The sequence below is a fragment of the Triticum aestivum genome, chromosome 6D (genome assembly GCF_018294505.1).
Source record: "Triticum aestivum cultivar Chinese Spring chromosome 6D, IWGSC CS RefSeq v2.1, whole genome shotgun sequence".
NCBI lineage: Eukaryota > Viridiplantae > Streptophyta > Magnoliopsida > Poales > Poaceae > Triticum > Triticum aestivum.
This window is the reverse complement of record NC_057811.1, coordinates 445,875,273-445,898,023: the sequence shown is the minus strand read 5'-3', so window position 1 is coordinate 445,898,023 and position 22,751 is coordinate 445,875,273. Positions and strand designations below refer to the sequence as shown.

Sequence of the window (22,751 nt, the reverse complement as noted above, 5' to 3'; positions counted from 1 at the left end):
TTTTAGCTAGGCATGATGATTTCAATGATGCTCACACAAAAGATAAGAATTGAAACATAATGGGAGCATCATGAAGCATATGACAAGCACATTTAGGTCTAACCCACTTCCTATGCATAGGGATTTTGTGAGCAGACAACTTATGGGAACAAGAATCAACTTGCATAGGAAGGCAAAACAAGTGCAACTTCAAAATTTTCAACACACAGAGAGGAAACTTGATATTATTGCAATTCCTACAAGCATATACTCCTCCCACATAATAATTTTCAGTAGCATCATGAATGAATTCAAGAATATAACCATCACATAAAGCATTTTTTTTCATGATCTACAAGCATAGAAAATTTAGTACTCTCCACATAAGCAAAATTCTTCTCATTCGAAATAGTGGGATTATCATAAGAAACTCGAATACTATAAATTGTTTCCACATTAAAAGAGTAATGTTCAGAAAAAGGGTAATCATAATCATGACAAGTTCTGTAAAGATAATCATCAATGCTTTTTATAACATAAGTGTCATCACAATAATCATCATAAGTAGCAACTCTAATCTCATCATAATCAATTGAAACCTCTTCCAAGATAGTGGAATCATTACTAAATAAAGCCATGACCTCTCCAAATCTACTTTCATAATTGTCACAATAAGATTCAACACCCTCCAAAATAGTGGGATCATTACTTCCTAAAGTTGACACTCTTCCAAACCCACTTTCATCAATATAATCATCATAAATAGGAGGCATGCTATCATCATAATAAATTTGCATATCAAAACTTGGGAGGTTAAAAATGTCATCTTCAATAAGCATATCATCCCCAAGCTTGGGACAACCATTAATTGCAGCAAATAAATTCTCAAACATGTCATTCTCGCCAAACATAGCATCCCCAAGCTTGGGCTTTTGCATATCATAAGCATAATCAGTCTCATCATTAATAGTATGGATAGCACCAATAGTATAGCAATTATTATCATCACAATGAGTAATAGGCATAACACTAATAGGAGAAACATCATTTGGGAGGGATACCTTTTTACCTTTGCTTCTCCATCTTTTCTTTTTCTTCTCCACATTATGTGTGGGTTTAATCCTCTTTTTGGAGCTCCTTATTAATGAGACTAGTCGACAACCCGTGCATGCGCACGGGCTAGCTAGTTTATATAACAATGTGGAGAATTATTCTATGTATAGATGTAGAATGAACGGGTGCGATATTCTTCAGTTAGACCCACGTCATACGAAATCCGTCATGATCTAGTACTTCCTAAAGAACAAATACATAATAATAATAATAATGATAGTCTTACTAAATAGGATTACATTTTATTATGACTGCAATAAAAAACATCATCATTTAACCATAAAAATTGGTATGCTCGAACAACAGTGACAGGCTTATGATGGCTGTTGTGTCAATTCCATTTCCATTTCTGGAAAGGCACATGCGCAACCTCCAAGTTAAGCCTCGGGTGACTGCAACCGGGATGTTTTTTCAAGTTTTTTGCTACAAAGAAATTCCCAAACTGCAATAAGTCTTAGGTTTACTGAATATTTATTTAGGAATTAGTAGAAACTCCTTCGTGTATCTTTAATATTAATTCCACTTTACAAACCGAAGATAGGAGAGAGTTAATTGAATAGGGGACACGGTCTGTTTTTACAACACATGAGGCGAACAATAACGCTTCGTTGGCATCCGTCTTTCATATTTGATCAGAACCTCGGAAGGGACCGAAAGCGCGCCTGTCAATTGATCTCAGATGGCGCCACTATCAACAGCTACTCTAGGGACTTTTGGATCATCTTTTACCACCAGGTCACAAAACAGAGAACCTGCAGAAATTTAAGTGTGATGGTCTACAGTTTATCAAAATGCTATAGCAATAGACCATAATCATAAATAAGCTAAGTAAGTTGTGATGCAATTTCTTTCTCAAGAGACGCTCATTATTCTTAATTTATTCCTACAGTCGGCAGCATAATCATCCGCACAAATAGCTGATAATATGGTTTGTCAGAAAGTGGAACATAATATGCTAGAAACTATAATTTAAAAAGCATTTTCTCTCACTTAGTGCTCCTATAGATAGATAGATGCGTTAAAAGTGTAAAAGGTCAAAAAGTAAATTGCCATCTCTCCAGCTGTACTACAAACTGATATCAAAATCATGTGTATAATTATAATTATCATAAAGCGTAAAACTATCATTTCCGGTCTGCAGCTTATGCATATTAGATAAGAAAACTGAATAGTAGAAACTAAACAGAAGTTCAATTATTTTGTTCGATCCACTAAACATTGTAGCTTTGGAGTCCTCGCTGCAAAAGTCAATATTAGCTATAAACTAATTTCAGCAAATACAATAGATGTTCTTGGGGTAAAACACATTTTTTTCCAGATACGTCCACCCAATGTCTCTGCTTCAATCTAGATATGAAAGCATAACTTGCTCAAAAATAGTATCTAAGGTAGTGTGTATAGTTTTAATAACATCCCAGAACTCTATAAAATGTACTGCTTGTGAGTTTCCAGACGTGGACGACAATGTTATAATTATGAACCAATAGCAATCAGTTCACATATACATAGAAAATAAAGCTCAACTAAAAAAGCTTACATACACACAAGTTGCTGCAGCACTAATAAAGCTCAAATATGGTGTCCATGTCTATGATAGATGGTCACATGAGGCTTTTTTTAAACATGCGAAAAATCTAATCAGTGATTACATACAAATTATATAACCCAGAGAGAAAAGCACTCCAATTACTATCTTCGCCTGGTCGAGTCAAATTGTACGTAGTATTTTTCTCAGTTGCTTATGCACATAAAAGTAATTTTTTTAATAATAATTTTCCCGGGTTCAGTATTTGTAAGTTGGCCCCACCAGTATTGATAGATGTAAAGACACATAGGTCTATAGGTTTCTACCAAACGAACGAAGGTCTTAGAAGTGTTGAGCTTTAAAAGCGAACCATTAATGTATTAAGATAGAGGGTTTGCGATCCATGTACTAAAAGAACAAGTTAGTATCATTTATTCTTGAAGAGGACTTGCATCCTGGTCAGCCATACACATCTTCTCACAACCTTGGCACACTAATCTATCTCCTCAGGCAACAAAGATCATGCTCGGTTCTATCACCTCAAACAACAAAGATCATGTTGGTTCTTAACTCATAACCACTCTATCCTCATTTGATCCAATTAGTGATGGGTCCAATCATTCCACTTAACATAATAATTACCTTCTAAGAGTTAATTTTTCTTGGTGCATGTCTGTATTTTTTGTATAAGCAACTCTAATGCCTATGCATCTAAAAGTTCAACTAACTGCAGACACTGATGGAAAAATGGAAAGCCTCTGCTTAATAACATGAAAACAAATACTTAATGCCAACAACTGTACCAAATAATGCAATTAGGAACATCAATATCTGATTTATACATTGATTTGGCCCACATATGAATAAAATTTATCGATTACCAAACTGCTTACTACGAAGGTCTACTTGTCAGCAAGGATGGAGCACGGAAATTTATGCTTTTTTTTGGGGGGCGGGGGGATCAAACAAAGAGCACATTTTTATATATTGCGAGGGTGCAAATAAAAATTAATTGTAGTCCAATCCTACTGATATCTTAGGAGCTTCAAACACTTTTTCCTGACCATGGGAAAGCCATGGCCGTAGGTTGCTTCCCGCATTCTCTGTCCCTGCATGTCAGTACAAATACTGTACTAACAAATTAAGGTTATTGTTTCTACTTCTTGCCAGGTTGTATGTAGTCATCAGTGGACATAAGTAAAAATTCTTGTGGCACCGTGATAGCATTCTTCATAATCTAAAACAGAGTATGTAGTACGTGTGGGTAATTCAATAGAGAATTGAAGAAAATCTAATAGAGACGCAGACAATCAGCAGTATCAGTTTTCACGCATACTGCACATCACTTGGAAGGCACATACAAATAACAGAGAGAGATAGGATGCAGCTATCGAACTGAGTAAAAAAATTACCTGCAAAGTAGATATCCGATGGTGAAAAATACTGCATGATGATTCGTGTTCATCAATAAATTACGATGACAACCTAAATTTTCTGCCATTCAGCAATCTGGAACTATAGTATAGAGCAGAGCTCGAGTGTCCTTGTCATCCTTGCACACAATGTACAGGAAAATATTCAGAGTCTAGGCATCATACTTTTCTTTTAAAAAAGAAGTTATGATACATCAACATAAAAAAATCAAGGGTGTATTCAGAAGAAACAACACCTGATATCCAAATCCTCAAAATATGGAAAGTGCAGGAATCATAGATCGTACCTTCGGATGATGCTGCAGGACGAACGCAGCTGGCTCACATCTTTGGTTTACAACTGTCATAGATAAACAATAGACATGCAAAAAAAATGGATTTGTCTTGATCATGTTGGTAGTGATCAGAGTAATTTAGGGATCCGGCTAGAGAATAGAGAAAAAAATATTCTTGAATAATGGGTTACCTGCGTGCTGAGTGGGTGCTATGGACTAAGCAGCCTGACCAACGCGCCTGGTCCCCCGAGCTTCTTCACACAGCCATCGGTACACATCTTCACCTCCAATTGACTAACAATCTAGAAAATAGATTCTACATCCCAGTATGGTCGTAGACTCGCACTTGGAACCAAAGACGATTCAAAGATTAGAGAAGAAGGGGATCAAATAGAGAGGCTGGATGGATTGTGGCCTCCTTGTAGATTGAAACTACAGCATGGATTAAGCAATAGATTAAAGATGGAAAGGAGAGATAAGCCAGTGAGGCAGAGGTGAGGAAGACCGACGCCAGTAGGGGGGCTCTAGATCGGATCGCGCTCGTTGTACCAGGCGTCGGTTGTGCGGTAGCGGCGATGCTGCGATGGGATTGGGAAGGAGACTGCACGGACGTGGAGTTGTAGATAGATTGGGTAAGTTTTTTTTTCTTATTTACTTGATTTTGGGCCTTTTTGAGCGTTTTTTGGCATGGGATTTTATAAGTTGATCTACACCGTAATAACTCGGCCCCACCAGATTAATGGTTCCTAATTACTGATTAATGTGGTAATTTCTTGGGAGTCCGTAATTAGTATAGGTATAGAAGATTGGTTGAATAGAAGGCTCCTCCTTGTTACCTGACTCATCATAAGAAATAATAGGAGGATATTGGGAAACCTCTTCCCTTTCATTAGTATTCTCTTCATCTTCTATTTGTTTCCTTGTCTTTATGTAATTGGCAATATAAGAATTTTCAATGCAATTCACTGCACAATACATATAAATTTCCTCTATATCAAAATCAAGAACTTTATCAAGGACAAATTCTGGAATATCCTTAGTCATACGTTTCATTTCTTTATAACCTAAAAGCAAACTAAGTTCATTATGATGCACAAGGGAAATCAAGTCGTCACAATTTTTGGACACGATTCGATCATGAAACAATTTGCATTGGAGATTTAAATGATCACGTTCATTGCAAAGTCCACAAGGATGGCAAAGAAAATTTAAATTTTCAGCACAAGCATCTAGCCTCTCTTGCAACCATTTAGTTTCTAAATACTTATGCCTCTTGCAAAATCTATCTTCCCTATTTGGTGTGTACTTGCAAACTCTATGCACTCCACAAAAGTTGACATGCTTATAAGAGACATTTTTATCATGACTAGTGCAATCACCATTAGTACTATGGATATTCAAAATGTTCATACTAACAACATTGCAATCATACTCATCATTCAAAGATTGTATGCCAAACATTTTATTGCATTCTTCTTCTAACACTTTGGCACATCGGAATCCTTATTTTCACGAAAGACATTAAAAAGATGAAGCATATGAGGCAACCTCAATTCCTTTTTTTGTAATTTTCTTTTATAGACTAAACTAGTGATAAAACAAGAAACTAAAATATCTGATTGCAAGATATAAAGATATACCTTCAAGCACTCACCTCCCCGGCAACGGCACCAGAAAAGAGCTTGATGTCTACTACGCAACCTTCTTCTTGTAGACGTTGTTGGGCCTCCAAGTGCAGAGGTTTGTAGGACAGTAGCAAATTTCCCTCAAGTGGATGACCTAAGGTTTATCAATCCGTGGGAGGCGTAGGATGAAGATGGTCTCTCTCAAGCAACCATGCAACCAAATAACAAAGAGTCTCTTGTGTCCCCAACACACCCAATACAATGGTCAATTGTATAGGTGCACTAGTTCGACGAAGAGATGGTGATACAAGTGCAATATGGATGGTAGATATAGGTTTTCGTAATCTGAAAATATAAAAACAGTAAGGTAACAAGTGGTAAAAGTGAGCGAAAATGGTATTGCAATGCTTCGAAACAAGGCCTAGGGTTCATACTTTCACTAGTGCAAGTTCTCTCAACAATGATAACATAACTAGATCATATGACAATCCCTCAACATGCAACAAAGAGTCACTCCAAAGTCACTAATAGAGGAGAAACCACCTCAAAGTTATTCTTTCCGATCAATCTATTGGGCTATTCCTATAAGTGTCACAAACAACCCTAGAGTTCGTAGTAAAATAACACCTTAAGACACAAATCAACCAAAACCCTAATGTCACCTAGATACTCCAATGTCACCACAAGTATCCGCGGGTTTGATTATACGATATGCATCACACAATCTCAGATTCATCTATTCAAACCAACACAAAGAACTTCAAAAAGTGCCCCGAAGTGTCTACCGGAGAGTCAAGACGAAAACGTGTGCCAACCCCTATGCATAAGTTCACAAGGTCACTGAACCCGCAAGTTGATCACCAAAACATACATCAAGTAGATCACGTGAATATCCCATTGTCACCACAGATATACACATGCAAGACATACATAAAGTGTTCTCAAATCCTTAAAGACTCAATCCGATAAGATAACTTCAAAGGGAAAACTCAATCATTACAAGAAGATAGAGGGGGAGAAACATCATATGATCCAACTATAATAGAAAAGCTCGCGGTACATCAAGATCGTGCCATATCAAGAACACGAGAGAGAGAGAGAGATCAAACACATAGCTACTGGTACATACCCTTAGCCCCGAGGGTGAAGTACTCCCTCCTCGTGATGGAGACCACCGGGATGATGAAGATGGCCACCGGCGATGATTTCCCCCTCTGGCAGGGTGCCGGAACATGGTCTTGATCGGTTTTGGTGGCTACAGAGGCTTGCGGCGGCGGAACTCCCGATCTAGGTTCTGTTCTGGAAGTTTGGGGATATATAAGAGGTGTTGGTGTCGGGAACAAGTCACGGGGTCCACGAGGCAGCCATGAGGTAGGGGGCGCGCCCTCCACCCTCGTGGTGGCCTCGGGACTCTTCTGGTCCATCTCCGATGCTCCGTGGGCTTCTTCTGGTCCAAAAATAATCTCCGTAAATTTTCAGGTCAATTGGACTCCGTTTGATATTCCTTTTTTGCGATACTTAAAAACAAGGAAAAAACTGGCACTGGGCTCTAGGTTAACAGGTTAGTCCCAAAAATCATATAAAATAGCATAAAAATGCATATAAAACATCCAAGATGGATAATATAATAGCATGGAACAATCAAAAATTATAGATACGTTGGAGACATATCAATATGATACGCTCTATCACACATAAGCCTCCATATATCTTCCTCAAAACATACACCAACCTACCTATTATGCCATTTCCATAGCCATTACGAGATATATTGCCATGCAATTTCCACCGTTCCGTTATTATGACACACACCATTATTGTTATATTGCTTTGCATGATCATATAGCTGACATAGTATTTGTGGCCAGCCACTGTTTTTTATACTTGTTATGCAAGCATTATTGCACCTCCTCGTACATTGCCAGAGGCATTCATATAGAGTCATATTTTGTTCTAGCATCGAGTTGTAATTCTAAGTTGTAAGTAAACAGAAGTATGATGATCATCATTATTATAAGAGCATTGTCCCAGTGAGGAAATAAAAAATAAAAGAGATAAGAAAAGAGAGAAAAAAGAGACTACAAAAAATTGAGAGAAAAAGAGAGAAGGGGCAATGTTACTATCTTTTTCCATACTTGTGCTTCAAAGTAGCACCATGCTTTTCATATAGAGAGTCTCATATTCAGTCACTTTCATATACTAGTGGGAATTTTTCATTATAGAACTTGGCTTGCATATTCCGATGATGGGCTTCCTCAAATGCCCGAGGTGTCATGAGCAAGCAAGTTTGATGCACACCCACTTAGTTTTTAGTTTGAGCTTTCATACACTTTTAGCCCTTAGTACATCCGTTGCATGGCAAGAAATTGGGTTTAAGGGTTTTTGGATGCACAAGTAGTATCTCTACTTAGTACTTATTTTTGGCTAGCAAAAGATACTAAGCAAACACCACATGTTGGAAGATCCATAACAATATAACTTCTATGCAAATGTACACAACCATAAATCATTACGTTGTCTTCCTTGTCCAACTTCAACTAATTTGCTGAAGTTTGAAATAATTAATGGGTATTCACAATCATAAAAGATGTCCAAGATAATATATTTGTATGTGAAAGTCCTCTTCCTTATACTAATCATTCATGAATTGCTTGTATCACCAATATTGTGATTGTCAAGCTTCAATAGATTTCATTTTCTAAACCCAATGTGAAGCTACTACTAGGCATGATACAAGCATATGAAGCACATATAATTTCAACTTTATGGTATTCAATTCATGCAACAATTTACTCTTAGGATATAAGGGAAGCATGAGAGTATTCGACAAACTACTCCAAAAAGATATAAGTGAAGATCAAATGAGTAGTTGGGTAAATAGGTAGCTATGTGAGGACTCTGCTCTCTCATTCAAAAAATTCAGATCTTAAGTATTTTATTAAAACAACAAGCAAAATGAAATAAAATGACATTCCAAGAATAGCACACATCATGTGAAGAAGCAAAATCTTAGGCTCAACCGAGGCTAACCGAGAATTGTTGATGAAGAAAGGTGGGATGCCTACCGGGGCATCCCCAAGCTTAGATGCTTGAGACTTCTTGGAATATTATCTTGGGATGCCTTGGGAATCCCCAAGCTTGAGATTTTGTGTCTCCTTAATTCCTTTTATATCACGGTTCCCCTAAATCTTAAAAACTTCATCCACACAAAACTCAACAAGAACTCGTGACATAAGTTAGTATAAATCAATGCAATAACCTTATCATTTTCTACTATAGCAAATCACTAAAATTATTATTTACCATTGCATACTAAATGCCTCTGCATATTTAATACTCCTATCCTCAATAGAATCATTAAACAAGCAAACATATGCAAACAACGCAAACATAACAGCAATCTGTCTAAACAGGACAGTTTGTAAAGAATGCAAGAAGATTCATACTTGTCAAACTCCAAAAATTCTGAAAAATTACCACACTGTAGAAAATTTATCATAGCTTACTGTATCAAAATTTCAAGATTTTATTGCATTCTGACTTTTTGACAAATTCAGACAATAATAGAAAACTTTCTGTTTTCAAACAACAACATATAGGCTTGCAAAATAAGCATGGTGAAGGCTATACTTGACATTTTTATTGAAGTAAAAGATACAAAACATTATCTTAAATAGCAGCAAGAAAATACAAATAAAATAAAATGATGCTCCAAGCAAAACACATATCATGTGACAAAAAATATAACTCCAAGTGAGGTTACTGATAATGTTGAAGACGAAAGAGGGGATGCCTTTCGGGGCATCCCCAAGCTTGGACGCTTGGTTCTTCCTTGAATATTACCTTGGGGTGCCTTGGGCATCCCCAATCTTAGGGTCTTGCTATTCCTTATTCTCCTCATATCGATATCTCACCCAAAACTTGAAAACTTCAATCACACAAAACTTAACAGAAGAACTTCGTGAGATAGGTTAGTAGGATAAAACAAATCATTCACTTGGGTAATGTCAAAGACAAGATTCATAATTTTTATCACACAATACCTACTGTACCTTATTAATTTCACAATCTATATCACTTAATATAATCTATGAAAACACTAAAACAAGCAAACTATGCATTGAAAACAGAATTTGTCAAAAATAGAACAGTTTGTAATGATCTGGAGAATGACCATACTTATTTAAATCCAAAACTTCTGAAAAATTAGGTAACCGTTGACAATTTATATATAAATCATGTGTAAAACATTCAGAATTTTATCGCATCCTAGTAATTTATGGTAATTCCAGAACCGAGAGAAAAAGTTTCTGTTTTTGCACAGAATCAAATCAACTATCATCCACACTATCCCAAAGGCTTTACTTGGCACTTTATTGAAATAAAAGCTATAAAACATGTACTAAAGTACCTTAATCATGTGGACACACAAAAATAGTAGGTATAAGTATTGGGTTGTCTCCCAACAAGCGCTTTTCTTTAATGCCTTTTTAGCTAGGCATGATGATTTCAATGATGCTCAAATAAAAGTAAAGAATTGAAACATAACGGGAGCATCGTGAAGCATATGGCAAGAACATTTAAGCCTAACCCACTTCGTATGCATAGGGATTTTGTGAGCAAACTATTTATGGGAGCAAGAATCAACTAGCATAAGAAGGCAAAACAAGCATAACTTGAAAATTTTCAACACATAGAGAAGAAACTTGATATTATTGCAATATGTAAAAGCATATGTTCCTCTCAAATAATAATTTTAAGTAGCATCATGAATGGATTCAACAATATACCTAGCACGAAAAGCATTATTTTCATGATCCACATGCAAAAAAATTATTACTCTCCACATAAGCAAATTTATTCTTATCAGTAGTGGTGGGAGCAAATTCAACAAAATAACTATGATGAGATACTTGATTGACATAATAAAATCAAGCATTAAAATCATGATGACAAGATTCATGGTTATCATTATTCTTTATAGCATACATGTCGTCACCATAATCATCGTAGATAGCAACTTTGTTGTCATAATCAATTCAAATCTCTTCCAAGATAGTGGAATAATCTTTACATAAAGTTGACACTCTTCCAAACCCACTTTCATCAATATAATCATCATAAATAAGAGGCATGGTTTCATCACAATAAATTTTCTCATCAAAACTTGGGGGACTTAAAATATCATCTTCATCAAACATAGCATCCCCAAGCTTATGGCTTGGCATATCATTAGCATCATGGATATTCAAAGAATCCATACTAGCAACATTGCAATCATGCTTATCATTGATCGATTTTATGCAAAACATTTTATTGAATTCTTCTTCTATCAATTGAGCACAATTCTCCGGTCCATCATTTTCAAGAAAGACATGAGCACAAGCGGTATTGCAATGCTTGAAAATAAGGCCTAGGGTTCATATTTTCACTAGTGCAATCTCTCAATAGTGCTAACATAGTTGAATCATATAACAATCCCTCAACACGCGACAAAGAATCACTCCAAAGTTCTTATCTAGCGGAGAACATAAGATGAAATTGTTTATAGGGTACGAAACCACCTTACAGTTATCTTTTTCGATCGATCTATTGAGCTATTCTTTATAAGTATCACAAACAGCCGTAGAGTTTGTACTAAAATAATACCATATGATACACATCAACCAACTCTAATGTCACCTAGATACTCCAATGTCACCACAAGTATCCGTTAGTTGATTATACGATATGCATCAACTTCAGATTCATAATATTCAATCCATCACAAAGAACTTCAAAGAGTGCCCCAAGATTTCTACCGGAGAAAGTAGGACGAAAACGTGCATAAACCCCTATGCATATTTTACCCCAATGTCACCTCGGGAATCCGCGAGTTGAGTGCCAAAACATACATCAAGTGGATCAATATAATACCCCATTATCACCACGGGTATTCATATGCAAGACATACATCAAGTGTTCTCAACTCCAACAAAGTATTCAATCAGATAAAACTGAAACCTCAAAGGTAAAAACTCAATTCATCACAACAAGATAGAGAGGGAGAAACACCATATGATCCAACTATATTAATAAAGCTCACCGTACATCAAGATCATACCAAATAAAGAACATGAGAAAGAGAGATCAAACACATAGCTACTAGTACAAACCCTCAGCCCCGAGGGTGGACTACTCCCTCATCATCATGGTGGCTGCTGGGATAATGAAGATGGCCTCAGGTGATGATTTCCCCCTCCGGCAGGGTGCCGAAATGGGCTCTTGATTGAGCTTTCATGGATACAGAGGCTTGCGGCAGTGGAACTTCTCATCTAGGGTTATTTCTGGAGGTTTCTGTATTTATAGGATTTTTTGGCATCAGTCTCACGCTAAGATGGGCTTCGAGGGGCCCACTACCCACCAGGGCGCGCCAGAGGGGGGTGGTGCGCCCTAGTGCCTAGTGGGCACCTCCTTCACCTCCTAGTCCACCCACGAAGCTTCTAGTGCCTCTTTTGTTCCAAAAAAACCATCAAAAAGTTTTGCTGCATTTGGAGAACTTTGATTTCTGCACAAAAAACAACACCATGGTAGTTCTGCTGAAAACAACGTCAGTCATATTCAAAAAAAAAGTCAGTCCAGGTTAGTTCCACTTAAATCATATAAAATTGCACCCAAAACATATAAAATTGTTGTAACCATGGTTTGAATACTTCATAAATTATAGATACGTTGGAGACGTATTAGAGTTCTATCCCATGAAATCTTCTTTTGCAGTGTGTTTCTTGGGATCCGATGAATTGTGGGTTTATGATCAGTGATACGTCTCCAACGTATCTATAATTTTTGATTGTTTCATGCTGTTATATTATCATTCTTGGATGTTTTACAATCATTTTATAATCATTTTATATCATTTTTGGTACTAACCTATTAACATAGTGCCAAGTGTCAGTTGCTGTTTTCTGCATTTTTTTTACATTGCAGGAAATCAATATCAAACGGAGTCCAAATGCAGCGAATTTTTTTGTGGATTTCTTTTGGACCAGAAGACATCCAGTGGGCCGGAGAAGCACCTGGGGGTGCTTTGAGGGGAGCGCAACCCACGAGGGTGCGCCTGGAGGCCCAGGCGCGCCCTGGTGGGTTGTGCCCACCTTGGTGGCCTCCCCCACAGCCTCTTTGCTCTATAAATACCCCAATATTCCAGAAACCCTAGGGGAGTTGACGAAAATCAATTCCAGCCGCCGCAAGTTCCAGGATCCAATCTAGACACCATCACGGAGGGGTTCATCATGCCCATTGGTGCCTCTCCGATGATGCGTGAGTAGTTCTTTGTAGACCTACGGGTCCGTAGTTAGTAGCTAGATGGCTTCCTCTCTCTCTTTTGATTCTCAATACAATGGTCTCTTGGAGATCCATATGATGTAACTCTTTTTGCGGTGTGTTTGTTGGGATCCGATGAACTTTGAGTTTATGATCAGATCTATCTTTTTATGCATGAAAGTTATTTGAGTCTTCTTTGTTCTCTTATATGCATGATTGTTTATAGCCTCGTATTTCTTTTCTGATATTTGGGTTTTGTTTGGTCAACTTGATCTATTTATCTTGCAATGGGAAGAGGTGCTTTGTGATGGGTTCGATCTTACGGTGCTTGATCCCAGTGACATAAGGGGAACCGACATGTATGTATCGTTGCCATTAAGGATAACAAGATGGGGTCTATTTCTACATAAATAGATCTTGTCTACATCATGTCATCGTTCTTATTGCATTACTCCGTTTCTCCATGAACTTAATACACTAGATGCATGCTGGATAGCAGTCGATGTGTGGAGTAATAATAGTAGATGCAAGCAGGAGTCAGTCTACTAATCTTGGACGTGATGCCTATATAATGATCATTGCCTGGATATCGTCAAGATTATTTGAAGTTCTATCAATTGCCCAACAGTAATTTGTTCACCCACCATTTGCTATTTTTCTCGAGAGAAGCCACTAGCGAAACCTACGGCCCGCGGGTCTCTTCTTTATTATATTTGCCTTCGCGATATATTTTTATTTGCTTTTATTTTCATATATATTAAACAAAAAATAGAAAAATACCTTGCTGCACTTTATTTTATTTGGCATTCGATCTATCAATTTATTACAACTCTCTCACGTCCATTTGCCAATTTCTGGCGTCGTTGCCCGAAACGGATTGACAACCCCTTTAATACGTCAGGTTGCGAGTATTTGTTATTTGTGTGCAGGTGCAGTTCACGTAGTGTTGCGTGGTTCTCCTACTGGTTCAATAACCTTGGTCTCATCACTTAGGGAAATACCTATCGTTGTTGTGCTGCATCATAAATTCCTCTTTGGGGAAATACCGACGTAGTTCAAGCAAGCATCAATCAGATTATTCATGAATATTATTTGAGTCTTCTCTGAATTCTTTTATGCATGATTATTATAGCTTTTTACTTCTCTCCAATTTATCCGTTTGGTTTGGCCAACTAGATTGATTTATCTTGCAATGGGAGAGGTGCTTTGTAATGGGTTTAATCATGCGGTGCTCTATATCCCAGTGACAAAGTAGGGGACAAGACGCGTATTTTTATTGTTGCAATTACGGGGAAAACAACAGGTGTCGGTGTCAAAACCGGCCGATCTCGGGTAGGGGGTCCCGAACTGTGCGTCTGAGGATCGAAGGTAACAGGAGACAAAGGGGACATGATGTTTACCCAGGTTCGGGCCCTCTTAATGGAGGTAAAACCCTACTTCCAGCTTGATTGACTTTGATGAGTATAGAGGTTACAAGAGTTGATCTACCTCGAGATCCTAAAGGCTAAACCCTAGATGTCTAGCCTATATGAATTCTGATAGCCTCCACGGACTAAACCCTCCAGTTTATATAGACATCGGAGGGGCCTAGGGTTGTACAAAGTCGGTTTACAGAGGAAGAAACTATACATCCGGACGCCAAACTTGCCATCCACGCAAAGGAGAGTCCTATCCGGACACGGGGGAAGGCCTTCTTCCTTGTATCTTGACGACCCATCAGTCCGGCCCATATCACACAGCCCGGACACCCGAGGACCCCACAATCCAGGACTCCCTCATTAGCCCCTGAACCAGTCTTCAATGACGATGTGTTCGGCACGCAGATTGTCTTCGGCATTGCAAGGCGGGTTCCTCCTCTGAATACTTCAAAGCAGTATTCTGAATAATAGAACTGTATCTGGCTCTGTATAACAGTCACAACCCTTAACCATGAAGGCAAAATACTTAATCAAAATAAGATCTGTCTACTGACAACTTTTTCGGTGAAACATTACGCCTGGCCTCTTTATCATTTTGAACCGTTTTTCGGCCTCCTGCTTCGTTTTTCGAGGCGCGGCCTCCATTGACACGTCTTGTCAAAACAGATATCGTGTCCGCTTATTGCGGGATCCTCATCAATATGGGTTTGGGTAATCCAACCGTGCCATTCGCACGACCCCTTGGAAACAGGCGAGTTTTAAGGCTTGAGGGGGGGCGCTTGATATTCACTGCCTATATAAGTGGATAAAGAACCATCTTTTTACCCCACGCTTTCTTCCTTCCTCTGCTTTCCCATCCACGAGCTCCAGCGCCCAAGCTTCAATCTTTCCCACCGCCACCTACCTCTCCGGCCATGTCCGGATCCGGCTCACATGGCAAGTGGGTGGCCTCCTCCGTCACGAAGAAGGATGTCAAGGAGCTCCGGGAGGCGGGGTACCTGACCACGGACGTCGCGCAAAGGTCCCTGCCGAAAAGCAAGTCATCCCTACTCCGGAGCCCGCCGAAAGGGTTGTGTTCATCCCGCACTTCCTCCGCGGGCTAGGGTTTCCCCTCCACCCCTTTATTCGCGGTCTCATGTTCTATTACGGGCTAGATTTCCATGATCTAGCCCCAAATTCCTTCCTCCACATCTCGGCGTTTATCGTCGTGTGCGAGGCACTACTCCGCATTCCCACACACTTCAGCCTCTGGCTAAAAGTCTTCAATGTGAAGCCGAAGGTGGTCGACGGGCAGCATCCGGACTGCGGCGGCGCCATGGTGACCAAACTCCCCAACACCACCTGGTCTAAAGGGGCTTTCGTGGAGACCGTCAAGGTGTGGCAACAGGAGTGGTTCTACATCACCGAACCCCATGGCACCAGATGGGCGGCCACTCCCGAGTTCAGATCCGGACCCCCTATGCGGCTACAGTCCGGCGTTGGAGCTCAGATACACTGCCGCATGGGAAGCACTTCAAACCTGAGGTGTGGCGTAAAAATAACAAGGCATTGCTAAAGGCCAAAGATTTAAGTGGCTCCTCGAATACCCGACATGTAAACTCTCTGGACTTACTTCGGCGATCCTCAAGATCGGAGATGGGAAGATATGTTGAACCAGTTTTCAAGACCGACGACCAAAGATGAAGAGCAGTTTGGAAGAATCGAGGAGCGTCCCCAACTTGAAGACCGGTTCAGGGTGCTACTGACGGTGTCCTGGACTAGGGGGTACTCACCACGTCATCTCCCGACTAGGTGGATCGGGCCGAGGACCCCCATGGCGGTTTACTCAGGGGCCACTTCGGGAAGCCCATGCCGCATACAAGGAATATTCCACAAGACTTGATGATCAAGACAAGGACTCCTCTCCACCAATGTATTCGACTAGGACTCTTGTTATCCTAGGCCTCTGGTACATTATATAAGCTGAGGCCAGGCTAGTCAATAGAGGATTATGACATCATTCATCATATAAATTTATTATAAAATGAACAAGAAGAAAACACATTTATTATAAAACGGCTCATATAAATTTTAAGAGCCCCCAGTTAACATGGGTAAAGGGAGTTTCTTTTAACAAACAACTCACGTGAGCATGGTCGAACAAAACTCAAATTAAAAATTTAAAAACTTTGAGCATGAAAGCGACTTCGCTAATTAATGTGTTTGGCGTTGATGACGCGGGTCGAGCTTGCAGCAGGTCGAGGTCCCAGCCCCCAAGCCAATCCCGAGGTGTCCAAGCGAAGAGCTCGGCTTGATGAAGTGGCGATGCCGCACGGTCGATGTGACGAGCCAAAGCCACTGGTCCAGCCGAGGTGATGAAAAAAGAAGTGTTCAACAATCAATGTTTGAATGAAAAAATTTATTGTTTAACACAAGTATAATGTTTGGTTGAACCGAACAAGAATTAATAAATTGAAAGAAAAAACTGAGCATGGAGGCGACTTAGCTGGTTAATGTACTCGGTATTCTTGACGAGGTCCGAGCTCGTGCGAGGATGAAGATGTAGTCCGCAGCCTAGCCAAGGTCCAAGCCCCCAAGCCCGAGGTGGTCAAGCGAGGAGCTCGGCTTGATGAGGTGGTGATGCCGCACAGTCGATGTGGCGAGGCGAAGCCCCCGGTCTAGCTAACGTGACGAAGCTAGTCGTCTGGTGACACCGAAGTCACCAGAGTAGGTTGATGAGAGATGGCGAAGCCCCCGGTCTAGCTGAGGTGACGGGGTAGGTCGGTAGTGTGACGTTTGCAGCACCATGCTAGCCGAGGTGTCGAAGCAGGTCGGCATGGTGGACATCGGCTTGGTTGGCCAGATTAGTATCTGGGATTTTTTCGGAGTCGTCCTCTGGTACGATGGTGCGAGGGGCGAGCCCGGCCAGGGTTGACTCCTGGTGTTCGGACGCCGAAATCGCGTCCAGACTTGAAGCTGGATTCAGGATAAGAGAGGTGAGTTCGGCCGGAATTGACTCCCGATCTTTGGACGCAGAGGTCGCATTCAGGCTTGAAGAAGCAATAGTGTGGCGATGCCGATGTAGGCCGGATTTTGTGATGCGGTCGATGCCCGCTTGCTGAAGTGACCATGCAGCGATGTCTGGCGATGATGTTGGTGATGATTTAGCCTTCACAATCCCGAACTCTTGTTCGGCTTGCCGAGATGATGATCCGATAAGGTTGGGCTCGGTCGATGAAGCGACGATCCGTCTGGTGCAGGTCGGCAGCCATGCAGCAACGTTGTCGGGTTGGTTTGACACCGACGTGATGGTGAAGATTATATTGGAAAAGACTTTAAAATTAGTGGGATGTGTTTGAGAACAAAACCCAACACCCCATACAAACCTTCCTTCAAAAAGGATGTTCGGGATCCCGTTCTTAAAAAAGATGAACTCGGATCAGATTCGTTCTCACGCAGAAAACGGATCTGAAAATAGATGCACTCATCGGAGGCTTTCCGGAGTTTGAACGGTCAGATCTAGCTAAAAGTTTGAGGGGTGGTAGATATAGGAATTCCGTAGCCGATCAATGGTTGGATCTTCCAAAGGACGTCTGAGCTAGATGCTGGACACCACGCTCCAAACTCGTCCAGATTCCCGTCCAGATTCGACAGGGCTCTCGTATATTGGAGATCGGCGGAGATTGCTCCATCGAAACGCGACGAAATTTTACAGTGTTGTTGTAGACTCAATTCCGCACAATTCCACTGAACGAATCGTTAAAGCGATGTTCGAGGAGGTGGTGGTAGAGGATACAAGTTCGCTGTTCGGAAAAACAGTACGGTCGCCCGAGGGCAATGTGGACGTTGAGCCCCCGAGCTCCATGGATGATTCCTCCATGATCATGATAGAGATAGGAGTTCATGTTTGATGAAGGCCCTCGTCTGAACATGACGATTGGAGGCAGGGCACAGTCCTTGGTCAAGCCAAGGTGACCAGTCGAGCCGGCGATGAAGACGCTGACATCGCTGATGATCTGCGGGCGAGCCATTGATCTTCTGCCGATCACATAGGAACTCTCAATGAAAGCACAATTGTGGTGTCAAAACCGGCAGATCTCGGGTAGGGGGTCCTGACATGTGCGTCTGAGGATCAATGGTAACAGGAGACGAGGGACACGGTGTTTACCCAGGTTTGGACCCTCTCAAAGAGGTAAAACCGTACTCCTGCTTGATTATATTCGATGTGTTTGATTACAGAGTTGATGTACCTCGAGATTATATGTTGTGGTCTAAAACCTGAGGGTATGATGATAATGTCATAATCCTCTATCGACTAGCCTGGCCCTGGCTTATATAATGTATCAGAGGCCTAGGATAACAAGAGTCCTAGTCGAATACGTTGGTGGAGAGGAGTCCTTGTCTTGACCATCAAGTCTTGTCGAATATTCCTTGTATGCGGCATGGGCTGCCCGAAGTGGCCCATGAGCAAACCGCCATGGGGGTCCCCGGCCCGATCCACCTGGTCGAGAGACGAAGTGGTGTGTACCCCCAAGTCCAGGATACCGTCAGTAGCCTCGTGATTCGTCTCCATCGTATCTACTTTTCCAAACACTTTTGCCCTTGTTTTGGACTCTAACTTGGATGATTTGAATGGAACTAACCCGGACTGACGCTGTTTTCAGCAGAATTGCCATGGTGTTATTTTTGTGCAGAAATAAAAGTTCTCGGAATGACCTGAAACTTCACGGAGAATATTTTTGGAATTTTTAAAAAATACTGGCAAAATAATCAAGACCAGGGGGCCCACACCCTGTCCACGAGGGTGGGGGCGCGCCTGCCCCACCTGGGCACGCACCCCTACCTCGTGGGCCCCCTGGTGCTCCACCGACCTCAACTCCAACTCCATATATTCATGTTCGGGGAGAAAAAAATCAGAGAGAAGGATTCATCATGTTTTACGATACGGAGCCGCTGCCAAGCCCTAAACTCTCTCGGGAGGGCTGATCTGGAGTCCGTTCTGGGCTCCAGAGAGGGGAATCCGTCGCTGTCGTCATCATCAACCTTCCTCCATCACCAATTTCATGATGCTCACCGCTGTGTGTGAGTAATTCCATCGTAGGCTTGCTGGACGGTGATGGGTTGGATGAGATTTATCATGTAATCGAGTTAGTTTCGTTGGGGTTTGATCCCTAGTATCCACTATGTTCTGAGATTGATGTTGCAATGGCTTTGCTATGCTTAATGCTTGTCACTAGGGCCCGAGTGCCATGATTTCAGATCTGAACCTATTATGTTTTCATGAATATATGTGAGTTCTTGATCCTATCTTGCAAGTCTATAGTCACCTATTATGTGTTATGATCCGTTAACCCCGAAGTGACAATAATCGGGATACTTACCGGTGCTGACCGTAGTTTGAGGAGTTCATGTATTCACTAAGTGATAATGCTTTGGTCCGGTACTCTATTAAAAGGAGGCCTTAATATCCCTTAGTTTCCAATAGGACCCCGCTGCCATGGGAGGGTAGGACAAAAGATGTCATGCAAGTTCTTTTCCATAAGCACGTATGACTATATTCGGAATACATGCCTACATTACATTGATGAATTGGAGCTAGTTCTGTGTCACCCTATGTTATAACTGTTGCATGAATAATCACATCCGGCATAATTATCCATCACCGATCCAATGCCTACGAGCTTTTCACATATTGATCTTCGCTTAGTTACTTTTTCGTGGCCACTGTTACAATTACTACAAAACTGCTACTATTAATTTTGCCACTGTTACTGTTACTTCCATACCACTTTGCTACTAAATACTTTGCTACAGATACTAAGTTATCCAGGTGTGGTTGAATTGACAACTCAACTGCTAATACTTGAGAATATTCTTTGTCTCCCCTTGTGTCGAATCAATAAATTTGGGTTGAATACTCTACCCTTGAAAACTGTTGCGATCCCCTATACTTGTGGGTTATCAAGACTATTTTCTAGCGCCGTTGCCGGGGAGCATAGTTCTATTCTTTGAGTCACTTGGGATTTATATCTGCAGGTCACTATGAGGAACTTGAAAGACGAGAAAACCAAGATTTATCCCTCAACTACGAGGGGAGGTAAGGAACTGACATCTAGCTCTGCACTTGATTCACCTTCTGTTTTGAGTAAGCTCGCGACACCTAAACCAGCTTCTGCTATTAATTCTGATATGTCACATGTTATTGATGATGCCACTTCTCCTATGCATGATACTTATGATGAAACTACTTCTATGCTTGATGATACTGTGCCACTAGGTGAATTTCTTGATGAACAACTTGCTAGGGCTAGAGAGAATGAAATTATTGAAACTGATAATATTGATGAAAGTGATGATGAAGATTCTCCCCCTAGATATGAATTGCATGTTGTGCCTGAGGGCTATGTTATGGATGAAGTAACTGCTAGAGACTTTCTTGCTTGCAATGATAGAAATGATCTTAAGAAATTATTAGCTAAGCTGAAAGAAAAATCTTTGAATGCTAGAATGAAATATGACCCTGCTTTTTCTACTTCACCTATCTGTATTACTGATAAGGATTATGATTTCTCTGTCGACCCTGAGATAATTACTTTGGTTGAATCTGATCCTTTCTATGGCTATGAATCTGAAACTGTTGTGGCACATCTTACTAAATTAAATGATATAGCCACCCTATTCACTAATGATGAGAAAACTCGCTACTACTATATCCATAAGTTATTTCCGTTCTCATTAAACGGCGATGCTAAAACATGGCTTAATTCTCTTCATCCTGGTTGTGTGCGTAGTCCCCAGGATATGATTTATTACTTCTCTGCTAAATATTTCCCCGCTCATAAGAAACAAGCTGCTTTAAGGGAAATATATAATTTTGTGCAAATTGAAGAAGAGAGTCTCCCACAAGCTTGGGGGAGGCTTCTCCAATTACTTAATGCTTTTCCTGATCATCCTCTCAAGAAAAATGAAATACTTGATATCTTTTATAATGGACTAACCGATGCTTCCAGAGACCACCTGGATAGTTGTGCTGGTTGTGTTTTCAGGGAAAGAACAGTGGATCAAGCTGAATTGCTATTGAATAATATGTGGACTAATGAAAATAATTGGACACTTCCTGAACCAACTCCTAAGCCAACTCCGAAGAAAAGGGGTATTCTATTTCTCAGTCCTGAAGATATGCAAGAGGCAGAGAAATCTATGAAAGAAAAAGGTATTAAAGCTGATGATGTTAAGAATTTACCTCCTATTGAAGAAATACATGGTCTTAATTTGCCGCCTGTTGAAGAAATACACGGTCTTGATAACCCGACACAGGTAGTAAAGGTAAATTCTCTCTATAGATTTGATGAAGGTGATATTCCTCGTTATAAGTCTGCTAGCCAATGCTTAGATGAGTTTGATAATTTTATTGTTAAACAAGAAAACTTCAATGCTTATGTTGGTAGACAATTGAAACGCAATACTTATATGATCGAACACTTGAGTGATTATATGTCTAGATTTAAAGGTGAACTTAAACTTTTTAGCAAACATGCTTCTATGGTTACCACTCAAGTAGAACAAGTGCTTAAAACTCAAAATGATTTGCTCAATGAATCAAATAATAAGAAAAATGATAATGCTGTTAGAGTTATGACTAGAGTGGGTAAAATGACTCAGGAACCTTTGTATCCCGAGGGTCACCCTAAGAGAATTGAGAAAGATTCTCAGAGAACTATTGTTGATGCACCTAGTCCTTCTAAGAAGAAGAAAAAGAGAAATGATAGGACTTTGCATGCTTCTAGTGAACCTGTTGTTGATACACCTGAGAATCCCAATGATATTTCCATTTCTGATGCTGAAACACAATCAGGTGATGAACATGAACCTAGTGATAATGTTAATGATGATGTTCATGTTGTTGCTCAACCTCGCAATAATAATGATGTAGAAATTGAACCTGTTGTTGATCTTGATAACCCACAATCAAAGAATCAACGTTATGATAAGAGAGACTTTGTTGCTAGGAAGCACGGTAAAGAAAGAGAACCATGGGTTAAGAAATCCATGCCTTTTCCTCCCAAACCATCCAAGAAAAAGGATGATGAGGATTTTGAGCG

General features: G+C 40.4%; 1 long non-coding RNA gene across 1 annotated transcript; it reads right to left on the bottom strand.

The window, feature by feature from the left end:
- Positions 1-1,546: 1,546 nt before the first annotated feature.
- LOC123145727 (uncharacterized) lies at positions 1,547-4,937 on the bottom strand. The gene is made up of 4 exons (XR_006472378.1): positions 4,517-4,937; positions 4,338-4,390; positions 4,030-4,169; positions 1,547-1,844 (listed from the first exon to the last, which is right to left on the bottom strand). It is a non-coding gene; the product is annotated as an uncharacterized lncRNA (long non-coding RNA).
- Between the last annotated feature and the right edge of the window lie 17,814 nt (positions 4,938-22,751).